The sequence below is a fragment of the Pongo abelii genome, chromosome 18 (assembly GCF_028885655.2).
Source record: "Pongo abelii isolate AG06213 chromosome 18, NHGRI_mPonAbe1-v2.0_pri, whole genome shotgun sequence".
Lineage (NCBI taxonomy): Eukaryota > Metazoa > Chordata > Mammalia > Primates > Hominidae > Pongo > Pongo abelii.
In genome coordinates, this window is record NC_072003.2 from 48694982 (window position 1) to 48707209 (window position 12228).

Genomic DNA, 12228 nt, shown 5'->3' on the forward strand with positions numbered 1-12228 from the left:
CCCCCTCTGGCTGTCCACTGGGAATGGAACCAACACTTCAGAATCATGCCCCACAGGGACCTCAGAGCTGATTCCAAAGCCATGAACTGTTCACAGGCTGGATCCGATCTGTCATTGAGTTTTGTGTAGCCAGAGCAGAGTTTTTTAAATGCCATTTTTAAATTAGCTGCCAACATTTCAAAGTTGGAGGATTTCACGTTTTAAAAGATAGAGGTTTGTAGCTTGGCTTGAAATATTAGAAGCTCTGGCTACTTCAGGCTGGCATTCCCATGTCACCAGCCAGCTGCCTGCTACAGACCTGCCTTGTCGCCCACAGTCCCCACCACTCCTTATCACCTCCCTCACAGGCATTGAGTGTAGGGTGCATTTGTCATCACAGTTGTACCTGGTTCACCTCATTCGTTCTTACTGCCTGAAGCCATGGGTGTTGGAATTCATGACCCTGGCTTGTTGCAGTGGCTGAGGGCCAGAAAAGCCAGGCCATTTGCACCTTAGAGCTTTTGCACTTGCTGTTCCCTTCACCTATGTTTTGTTTTAATAGAGATAGGGGTCTCCCTTTGTTGCTTAGGCTGGTTTTGAACTCCCAGCCTCAAGCGATCCTCCCATCTCAGCCTCCCAAAGTGCTAGGATAACAGGCCTGAGCTACCGCACCCGGCCATTCCCTCCACTCAGAATGTTCTTCTCCTGGATGGCCACACAGTTCGCTGCACATTTCATTCAGATTTCTGCTCAAATGTCCTAGAAGCTGTTCCTGCCCACACCCATTATTTCCCCTTCCAGCTTACCCTGCCTCGTCCTTCTCCAAAGCGCTAATTTCCTCCTGGCATAGAACACAATCATCTGTTTATTCGCCCCTTGTCTCCAGTCCACCCCAATGGAATAGCTCCAGTAGAATATCAGCTCCCTGAGAACTGCAACTTTGTGTGTTTTATTCATTGTCTTGTCCTCAGCCCCTGGGTAGGACTTGGCACATAGCAGTGTTCAATGCATACTTTTGAATGAATGAAAGAGGAAAAAGGGAGGATGTGAGGCTCTAGACAATGAGGGAGCCTCGAATGTCAGTCTAAGGAGCAGGAATGGAACTTTTCCATGAGTTGCAGGCAGGAGAGGAATGGGTCAGATTTGCTTTCCTGACAATTTTTCTGGGAACAGCATTCCAGGCAGTTCTGTGGCCCCTTCAGGCACCTCATTTCCACATCAGCCTCATGATCTGTATAACAGGCAGCCACCATGCGGTCAGCAATCTAGGGGGATGGGTGCACCAGCCATGGCTTCTGCCCTTGGGGAGCTTCCATTTAATTGGGCAGAGAATAGAGCACAGGCTAAAACAGGGAGAGGGAGGGAAGAGAGGGAAGAGAGGGAGCACATTCCCACCAGCCTGTAATCTCTTTGGGGCAAGGTCCCCCACATCATTCAACAAATATTTATTGAGCACCTACTATGTGCCAGGCCCCTGCCCTTAGAGTTCAGTCTGATAATAGAGATAGGCATTTGTCGACTGAACATACACATTCTAAATACAAGCCAAAGGGGGCTTGGAAGGAAAGGAGAGAGGCTTTGCAGGCCTCTAGCTTGCTCTTCATTCATTGAACACACAGTAGGTGCTCATATCTATTTTCCAAATGAATTAGTGAATGAATGCAGGGCTCTCTTGGGGACTAGCTCAGAGAACAAAGGACCTTGGGGAGCTGCAGGGACAGTGCTTGAAGACAGGAGGGGAGGAAGATGGAGGACTAGGGAGGGTATTACCCCAGAATCAAGGGTTTGCTCTTCCCTACATGTGACCCCACACTGGGCACTGGGCGTTCGGCAGGACTCTCCTTAGGAGAAGAAGGGGACCTCCTTCTCCTTTCTCAGGAATGCGCATGGCCCCTACCCCACCCTGGGCGGGCTGGGCACCACTTGGTCTGCCATTTTGATACTCGCGGCGGGACCAGGATGCTGTAAACACCCATACGCGACTCTCCTGCAGGGTCTCCGGGTTGCCAGCAATCACGGCCATCTGCTCACATGGCACTGCGCCCAAGCCCCTCACCCGGGGAGCCGTGCTAGGCAGCGATTGGTTCTGAGGCGTGCCCCTCAAACTGGTGGGGAGCCTCCTCTTCTGAGAGGCCCCTAGGGGAGTAGGGGAACAAAAGACAGATTTCCTTTTCCTAGGAAAAAAAAAAAGATCAATTTCACTTAAGACTCAGCACAAAATGAGAAGTGGAGGAAGAACCAGAGAAGAGTGTCTATGGGGTCCTGAATATTCAGGAGCTGCTTTTGCATAGCTTAGAGTCTGGGGTGATGGGGGAGGCAACCAGGGCGCGCTCCATGTTTAAAACATCCTTCGAAAGTCGCGGTTTCTTCTCAGAAGCACCCCCTTCTCCAGCCATCCCTGCTGGCTCGGCCTCTTCAGGAGACCAGGGGAGGGGAGCCAGGAGGTATCTTCCCATGAGAAGCTGCAAAGAGTACTGGCCTGGGAACCCACCCGGCTGGACTATGCAAGAGTGACATGGCTTTGCACAGTCCACTGGCTTCTGTGAGCTCCTCATAAGACAGAGGTGACAGGATGGTTGTGGGGATTACACGGGACAGGAGGCAAAGTGGCATGTCTCTCTGAAGCAATGAAAGGCCCAGCAGTGGTGTGGCTCGGTGCTATGCATGTCCCTTGCATGTGTGCACACAGTTGTGCATGTCTAGTGAGCATGCTTTTCTACATGTGATGTGCTGGGATCCAGCTGTGTCTCTGTGGACATGCGTGTACTTGACCATCTTTCCAGGTGCATCCCTTTGGGTTTGCATGTGAGACTCCAGGAGCCTATCTGGTATGTTCTGGCTCTTGCCCACATTTGTGCCCATGGGTACATGGAGGTTTGAGCATGCATCAGTGTGTGTGCACACAAAGGGCTCATGCTCTGGGCTCACCCGCCTCTGGGAGCCCCAGTGACAATGGCAGATAGGAGCGGGAGGAGCTGGCTTCAAGTGAGGTCCTAGACTCCGAGTTTTCTTCCAGCCACTCCGCCTCCAAGGTGGGCCCTCCTGGAGCAGGCAGAGGCCACAACACCTCCCTGGTGGCTTATCCTCAGCACACCCTCCCTACTGCCCAGCTGGCATATGCCAGAAGCTCGCACTCATTTAATAAATCCACACCAGAAAGAGGCTGGCCATGGTGAAATCACCCTGGGCACCCCAGCTCCACACGGTGCTGTCTGCACCAGGCCCTCACTACCAGGACAAGCAACCTACATCACTGCCAGGTGACAGACACAAAGGGGTCCCACTGTGTTGACCCTGTCTCTGTGCTCCCTGGAGCAGGCTGCAGATGGGAGGAGAGCTATGGCTCAAGGGCCTGAAAGGAGGTCAGAACAAGAAGGGCAGAGAAGAGGAGGCCAAGCTGTTCACTGCATATGGCACCCAACAGTTTATCAGTTTCCTTCCCCTGCAGTGGACTATTTCATTCTCTGCCCTGCCAGGCCAGAATGATAATCAACCCCACTGCACGGGTGAGGAAATTGAGGCTCCAAGAGGGGACGGATGCTGTTTTAAGGGCTTACTTAATCCGCTCAACAATCCCATGAGGTGAGTATCAGTATTATCACATTTTACCCATTGAGACACTGAGGCCTTCAGAGGTGAATTAATTCACTGCAAGTCACATAGTGAACTTGGTGCAGGTGGCTCGTGACCACCACCCTGGGCTGCCTCCCACAGAGGCTAAGAGAGTTTGCAAACTCATTTAAAAGAACAGAGGAGGAGATAGAACCACTTCTTGCCTCTTCTTCCCAGGTGAGGTGTGAAAGCTCCTGTTCTGCTGGACGGAAAAGTTCCCAGCATCCAGATGCCACCTCCGCCTGTGAGCTCCAGGTGGGAATCACTCCCAGTAAGAGCAGGAGGCGAGTGACAGCTCAGCCCCAGGACCAGCCAGGGCTTCCTGGGCACTCATTCCCCTGGGGACCAACACCCTCCCCAGCCTGCTAGAAGGGGCAGCTCTGACAGCTGCTCTGCTCTTGGTGATGCTTTGGCCAGGGGTTTCTTGTCCACACCGCTCCAGAGTCTGTGGCAAGGGGGTGGCTGGAGGGGATGGAGGGGCAAGGAGGGTGCCAGACTGGGATGGGCATCCGGCCCCACATCCGCCAGCCCTCCACAGCTGCCTCCGCCTACACTGAGCACGCTGGATTATTCAATGTAACATTTAATTACACTGACAGTCTAACGAACACAAGGAAAGTCAGATGTGGAACTCGCGCCCCCCGCTGAGCCTCCTGGAAACTGTGGGGGAGGCAGGGTTGCTCCATATGCCGCTATGTGGGTGTGCGCGGGTGCGTGCACGTGTATGCATGTGCGTTTGTGCAGCCCGTCTCTGTGTGTACCTGTGTGTGTCCGGGCGGGCAGCTCATGCACATCTGCCTGGTGTCTGCTTGTGTGTGTGTCCGCTGTGTATGAGTGTGCACCTCTCTGTAGTCCGTGCAGTGTGTCTGTCTGCTGTGTGTGCACCTCTCTGTTGTCTGTGTGGTGTGTGTGTGTCTCTGCTGTGAATGTACACTTCTCTGTTGTCAGTGCTGTGTGTGTGTCTACCTGCTGTGTGTGTACTTCTCTGTTGTCTGTGTGGCGTGTGTGTGTTTCTCTGCTGTAAGTGTGCACCTCTCTGTTGCCCGTGCAGTGTGTGTGTATATCGTGTGTGTGTCACTTGCTGTGTGTGTGTATGCCTCTCTGTTGTCCGTATGGAGTGTATATGTGTGTGTGTCTATCTTCTCTGTGCTTGGGCATCTCTCTGTTGTCTGTGCAGTGTGTGTGCGTGCGTGTCTACCTGCTGTGTGTGTGCCTTTCTGTTGTCTGTGTGGCATGTGTGTGTCTATCTCTGCATGTGTGTGCACCTCTCTGTGTGTGTATGATGTGTGTGTAGGTATTCATGTCTGTGATACAGCTCCAGGCTATTGTGTGAGTGCATGTCTGGCTGTGTCTGGGCTGTGTGTGTCTGTGTGGGCCTGGATGTGTCTCTCCACATGTGCCTCTGTGTGCCTGCCCATCTTTGTCATGGCTGCTAAAAGCAGTTTTGCTTCTAGTGATAAGTAACGTTTTTCAGGCCCCCAGTAAGAGTGGACTGGTTGAAATTCCTCTGGCATTCGTACTGCTGTATGACACAGTTCAGCAGGCCCTCTTGGGGACTGCCATGTCCCCAAGTATTAATAATTCCACTTGCTCCATCTTCTTTTGCCAGGGACCAGGTAAGAGTGGGCACCTCCTCCTCTCTCCTCCCTTCCCTCCCCATCTCTTCCTTCAGGACTTCTCCCTTGGCCAGGCCTAGACCTAGGTGGCCCTCTGGGTGGTCTTTTTTTCTATGTGTCCCTTTCCAGAATGTCACGTTGGACCCTGAACTCCTCTTCTGACTTTGTGCTCAGAATCACATCAGCAGAGACTGAGTTCTGCAGGTGTCTTCCCTGGTGTGTGACCTTGGAGGAGTCACTTGACCTCTCTGAGCCTGCCTTCCTGCATGGCAGGGAGCTCGAAAGCAGATAACGTGTATAAAGTGTGTTGTGTGCTATGGTGCAGTTAGGGGAGTGCCCTTACAATGGGAATGAACCAAGCTGGATCCTTATCCTGAGGGAAGAATGATGGATCCACAGGAGGACATCCCTCAGCCCTTACCAGGGCTGCCCCTGTGGGGGCAAGAGCTGCTGGCAGGGAGAAGCGTGCATATTCTCGCATACTGGCCTCTTTTCTGATCTCAGGGAATAAGCCTTGAAAGGTAGCAGTCACAAGAGGCCATCTCCTAGACATAGGGCGAGGCTGCCCCAAGACTCATCAAGAATTTTCCAGAGATCTGTGCAACACGCTGACAGAAATTGAGGCAGTCTACTTGTTGCGGGGCTTGATGCATGCTCTCCCTGGTCAGTCCCAGTCCAACTCCCTCCACCATTTTTCTCTTCTCCTTTTTTCACCAAAATCTTCTACCCCAAGAATCAAATTACTAAGTGAAATTCAATCTGCTCAGTTACAAATCCATGAAGTGTTATACACACATACAAGGACCCAAAGATCTAGGCACAAAGATGTTCACTGCAGCATTGTTTACAACACATAAATGAAGTCAATCAATTATGACTCATTCAGCCAATGAGATGTATTGTGGCCATTATAATAAAACAAGATCTGGAGAGACTTCTGCTTTCAGCAAGATGGAGTAGACATATTTTCCCTACTTTTCCTGCTAAGTATAACTAAAACCCTTGGACAGTAAATATTTTTAAAAGGAGATGAAGAAGAAGAAGAAGGAGGAGGAGGAAGAGGAGGAAGAGGAGGAGGAGGAGGAAGAGGAGGAGGAAAGAAGGAGGAAGAAATGATGAAGAGAAGAAGAAAAAGGAGGAGGAGGAGGGGGAGTGGAAGGGGAGGGGGAGGGGGAGGAGGAGAAGGAGGAAAGAAGGAAGAAGAAGGTGGAAGAGGAGGAGGGGGAGGAGGGGAAGGAGGAGGGGGAGGAGGGGAAGGAGGAGGGGGAGGAGGGGAAGGAGGAGGGGGAGGAGAAAGAGGAAGAGGAAAAGGAAGAAGAGGGAGAAGAATAAGAAGGAGGAGGAGGAGGAGAAAGAAGGAGGAAGAAAGGAAGAAGAAGAAGAAAGAGGAGGAGGAGGAAAGGAGGAAGAAAGAAGGAAGAAAAGAAGAAGAAGAAGAAGGAGGAGGAGGAAGGAAGAAGAGGAAGAAGAAGGAAGAGGAGGAGGAGGGAAGAAGGAGAAGAAGAAGAAGGAGGAGGGGTAGGAGGAGGAGGAGGAAGGAAGAAGAGGAAGAAGAATAAGGAGGAGGAGGAGAAGGAGGAAGAGGAGGAGGAGGAAAGAAGAAGAGGAAGAAGAGGAGGAAGAGAAGAAGAAGAGGAAGAAGAGGAAGAAGAAGAAGAAGAAGAAGGAGAAGGAGAAGGGGAAGGGGAAGGGGAAGAAGAAGGAGGAGGAGGAGGAGGAGGGGTAGGAGGAGGAGGAGGAGGAAGGAAGAAGAGGAAGAAGAATAAGGAGGAGGAGGAGAAGGAGGAAGAGGAGGAGGAGGAAGGAAGAAGAGGAAGAAGAGGAGGAAGATAAGAAGAAGAGGAAGAAGAAGAGGAAGAAGAAGAAGAAGAAGAAGAAGAAGAAGAAGAAGAAGAAGGAGAAGAAGAAGGGGAAGGCAAGGGGAAGGGGAAGAAGAAGAAGAAGAAGAAGAAGAGGAAGAGGAAGAGGAAGAGGAAGGAAGAAGAAGGAAGAAGAAGGAAGAAGAAGAAGAGGAAGAGGAAGAGGAAGGAAGAAGAAGGAAGAAGAAGGAAGAAGAAGAAGAAGAAGAAGAAGAAGAAGAAGAAGAAGAAGGAGAAGAAGAAGGGGAAGGCAAGGGGAAGGCAAGGGGATGGGGAAGAAGAAGAAGAAGAAGAAGAAGAAGAAGAAGAAGAAGAAGAAGAAGAAGAAGAAGAAGAAGAAGAAGAAGAGGAAGAGGAAGAGGAAGAGGAAGAGGAAGAGGAAGGAAGAAGAAGGAAGAAGAAGGAAGAAGAAGAAGAAGAAGAAGAAGAAGAAGAAGAAGAAGAAGAAGAGAAGAAGAAGAAGAAGAAGAAGAAGAAGAAGAAGAAGAAGAAGAAGAAGAAGAAGAAGAAGAAGAAGAAGAAGTCGCCAAAAAGTGAAAAGACTGACTAGAAACCTCCAGATCTAAGGAACAACATGATGGTGGGTTCCTTTTTGCTTCATATGTCCCAGAAAGGGCCAGCAACATGGAAACACCAATGTGCATAGACCAAAAAGCCCCATCAAATGTCTGCTTTCTTTAGCCAAAGAACCAGTGAAGAATCAGCCTAGCAAAACAAAATCTCTTAGACAATAACCATGCTCCTCCAGCTAAATGCCACAGAAAAAACTGTGGTTCCACTACACACTGCTTTCATTCTCACCAATCTATAATGAGACTCCTCAATGCTCTTCACCAGGGTGGGAAATCATAGAAGGCCAAACAGGAACCTAGGATTTTCATCCTTGCTGTGCAATGACAAGGCCCACTGCCGTCCTCTACAGTGCCAGAGGAGCCTGAATTTCCACTCCCTATTCAGTAGTATTAAGGCACCCCTGCCCCTGTCCCCACAGGGATGGTATCAGAGGAAGTGGGCTGTAGAGGCAAGACTTTTGCCGCTGCCCAGTTGTAACAAGGTCACCTGCCCCTCTGTGGTATCAATGAAGACTACTTGGGAACCAGCCACTAGGCACTCCTACCCCTCCCAGCCAGGGACATATCAGTGAAGACCTAGTGGGGAGCTGGAACTCCCACCCCCACCCAGCTATGGTAATGAGCCCCCCACCTAAGGTGTTAATGGAGGCTTAGTGGGGAACTTGGGATTCTGCTCCCATCTGGCATTAAGGAGGCAGTGAGACCCCTCCGTGCCCACTATCTTTTCCTTCTGGGGAGGTATTACAAGAAGCCAGCTAAAAAAGGTTTAAATAAGACCCAGGGTTTCATAACATAATATACAAAATGTAAAAGTTTCAACAAGGGATCAGTTGTCATACCAAAATCCAGGAAGCTGTCAAACAGAATGAAAAAAGAAAATCCACAGATGCTGAAAGTGAAATGACAGAGATGCTAGAAATGCCTGGCAAGTGTTTTAAAGCAGCAATCATAAAAATGCTTTAACAAGCAACTACACACCTGCCTGAAACAAAGGAAAAAATAGAAAGTCTCAGCACAGAAATAGAAGGTATCAAAAAGTACCAAGTGGATATTTTAGAACTAAAAAATTCCATAACTTAAAAAAAAAATTAAATCAACCAGCTCAACAGCAGAATGGAGGGAACAGGAAAAAACTTCGTGAACTAGAAGATAGAATAATAGAAATTATCCAATCTTTTTTTTTGTATTTATGTTTCTGCCCAACTATTAACAATCTTAATTTAAAAAGAACAAATAAACTGGGAAAAAATTAAACAGAACCTTAGGAAACTGTGAGACTATAACAACAACAACAAAAAACCCTCTAACGTTAGTGTCATTGGAATTATGGAAAAAGAGGAGAAAGAGTTAGGGCGTGGTGGCTCATGCCTGTAATCCCAGCACTTTGGGAGGCCGAGGCGGGTGGATCACAAGGTCAGGAGATTGAGACCTTCCTGGCTAACATGGTGAAACCCCGTCTCTACTAAAAATAAAAATAAATTAAAAAATTTAGCTGGGCGTGACGGTGGGCGCCTGTAGTCCCAGCTACTCAGGAGGCTGAGGCAGGAGAATAGTGTGAACCCAGAAGGCGGAGCTTGCAGTGAGCTGAGATCACGCCACTGCACTCCAGCCTGGGCGACAGAGCAAGACTCTGTCTCAAAAAAAAAAAAAAAAAAAAAAAAAAACTGAGGAGAAAGAGAGTAAAGAGAGTAGAACCAATAAAATACTTGAAGAAATACTGGCTAAAGAAAAATCCCAATTTTGGCAAAAAAACATATACCTATAGATTCAAGAAGCTGAGTAAATCTCAAACAGAATAAAACCCAAAGAAATCCACACCCAAGACACATTACAGTCAAATTTCTGATAACTAAAGACAAAGGAAAAGTCTTCCAAGCAGCAAAAGAGAAATGACATTTACCTAGAGGGGGAAAAACAATTCAAATGAAAGTGGATTTCTCATCAGAAATCACAGGAGTTAGAAGAAAGTGGCACAACATTTTTCAAGTGCTGAAAGAAAAAAAAAACTGTCATCAGAAACCTATATCCAGTGAAAATATCCTTCAGGAATTAAAGGGAAACCAAGATATCCTCAGAGGAGGAAAAACTAAGAAAATCTGTAGTGAGCTGATCTTGTTAGGGCTGATCTTTTGCCCTAAAACATGGCAAAATGAAGTTCTCTAAACATAAGAAAATGATAAAAGAAAATATCCTGGAACATTAGGAAGGGAGAAAGAACACAGTAAGCAAAAATATGGGTAATACAATAGAGTTTCTGTCTCCTCTTGAGTTTTTAAAATTATGCTTAATCGCTGAAGCAAAATATTTAACACTGTCTAATGTGATTCTAAATGTGTGTAGGAGAGTATTTAAGACAATTATATTATAAATATAACATATATATAAGGGGAGGGTAAATTGATATAAACTGAGGCAACTTTTTTTTTTGAGACAGAGTCTCACCCTTGTGCCTGGGCTGGAGTGCAGTGGTGCAATATTGGCTCACTGCAACCTCTGCCTCCTGGGTTCAAATGATTCTCCTGCCTCAGCCTCCTGAGTAGTTGGGATTACAGGCATGTGCCACCACGCCCGGTTAGTTTTTGTGTTTTTAGTAGAGACAGGTTTCACCACGTTGGCCAGGCTGGTCTTAAACTCCTGACTTCAGGTGATCCGTCTGCCTCGGCCTCCCAAAGTGTTGGGATTACACGCATGAGCCACTGTGCCCTGCCTGGGGCAACTTTTCTATACTTCATTTGAACTGGTAAGATGATGAAACCAGGAGATTTTAATATGCCATATATATATACACACACACACACACACATATATAGTAATATCTACAGCAACCACTAGAAATGCTATAGAAGGAGATATATCCAAAACACTGTAAATAAACCAAAATGAAATTTTAAAAAATGCCAAAGGCAGAAAGAGGAAATCAGAGGAGTTAAAAAAATAGAACAGAAAAAAATATAAAATAGCAAACTTAAGTCCCAATATGCCAATAATTACATTAAATATAACTAATCTAACACAGCAACTAAAAGAGATTGGCAGAATAGATAATCCAACTCTATAGTGTTTACAAGACATTCACTTCAAATATAATAATATAAATAGGTTAAAAATAAAAGGATGGAGAAAGATCTATCATGTAAACATTAATTGAAAGAAAACATGGTGGCTATGTTAGCATTACATAAAGTAGACTTCAGAGCAAAAAAACTAAAAAGACAAGGATCTTACATAATGATGAAAGGATGGATTTACCAAGAAGATACAGCAATCCTAAATATGTACGCACCAAACAACAGAGCTGAAAAATATGTAAATGATGGAATTGAAAGAAGAAATAGACATATCCACAATTATATTTGGACACTTTAACAACCTTCTCTCAACAATTGATAGAACAATTAGAAAACCAGTAAGGATACAGAACTCAACAATACCACCAATTTACGGGATCTAATAGACATCTATAGAACATGCCACCCAACAACAGCAGAATACACATGTTTCAAAGGCCCATGAAATATACACCATGATACACTATATCATAGGCCATAAAACATAAATCTCAACAAATTTAAAAGAATTGAAATCATAGAGTGTGTTCTTCAACCACAGTGGAATCAAACTAGAAATCAATAACAGAAAGATAACGAAAAGTCACAAAAACATAGAAACTAAACAACACAACTCTAAATCCATGGGTCAAAAACAAAGTCTCAGGATAAATTTACATATACATTGAACTGACTGAAAATGACAATACACTGTATCAAACATTTTGGGACACAGCCAATGCAGTGCTGAGAGAGAAATTTATAGCACTAAGTGCATGTATTACAAAAAAGAGAAAGTGTTAAATCAGTCATTTAAGTTCCCTCCTCAAGAACCTAGAGAAACAAGAGCAAAATACATCCCAAGCAAGCAGAGGGAAGGGAAAAAATAAAGAGCAGAAATCAATGAAATTGAAACAGAAAACCAACAGAGAAAAATCACTGAAACAAAGAGTTGGTTCTTTGAAAAGATCAATAAAATGGAAGAACATCTAACAGGACTGACAAAGAAAAAGAGAGAAAACACAAAGTACCAATATCAAGAATGAAATAGCAGATATCACTACAGACCCACAGATACCAAAAGGACAATAAAGGAATAGGATGAACAACTCTACATGCATATATTTGACAAATTAGATTATATTACCCAATTCCTTGGAAAATAGATTACCACAACTTACCCAATATGACATAGATCATTTAAGTAGCCTTACATATAACTTATACTATTAAGGAAATTGGATTCATAATTGAAAAACTCCTCAAAAAGAGCAAGATCTGTGAGTGCTGACATGAAAAGAAACGGAATATTTATAAGAGAATGAAAAGTCGTAGAGCAATTCACAGAATAGCATAGATTTTACGAAAAAAGGAAAGAACTATATGGAAATGTATGTATGTGCACAGACTATCTTTGGAAAGAAAGAGACTGGGAAGAGTGTAAGAGGGACAGTTGGTTTTTAGTAATTTTTTATTTTATATCCTTCTAAGCAGTTTACACTTTTTTCTTTTATTATTTAACATTGTTTTAAATATGAACATC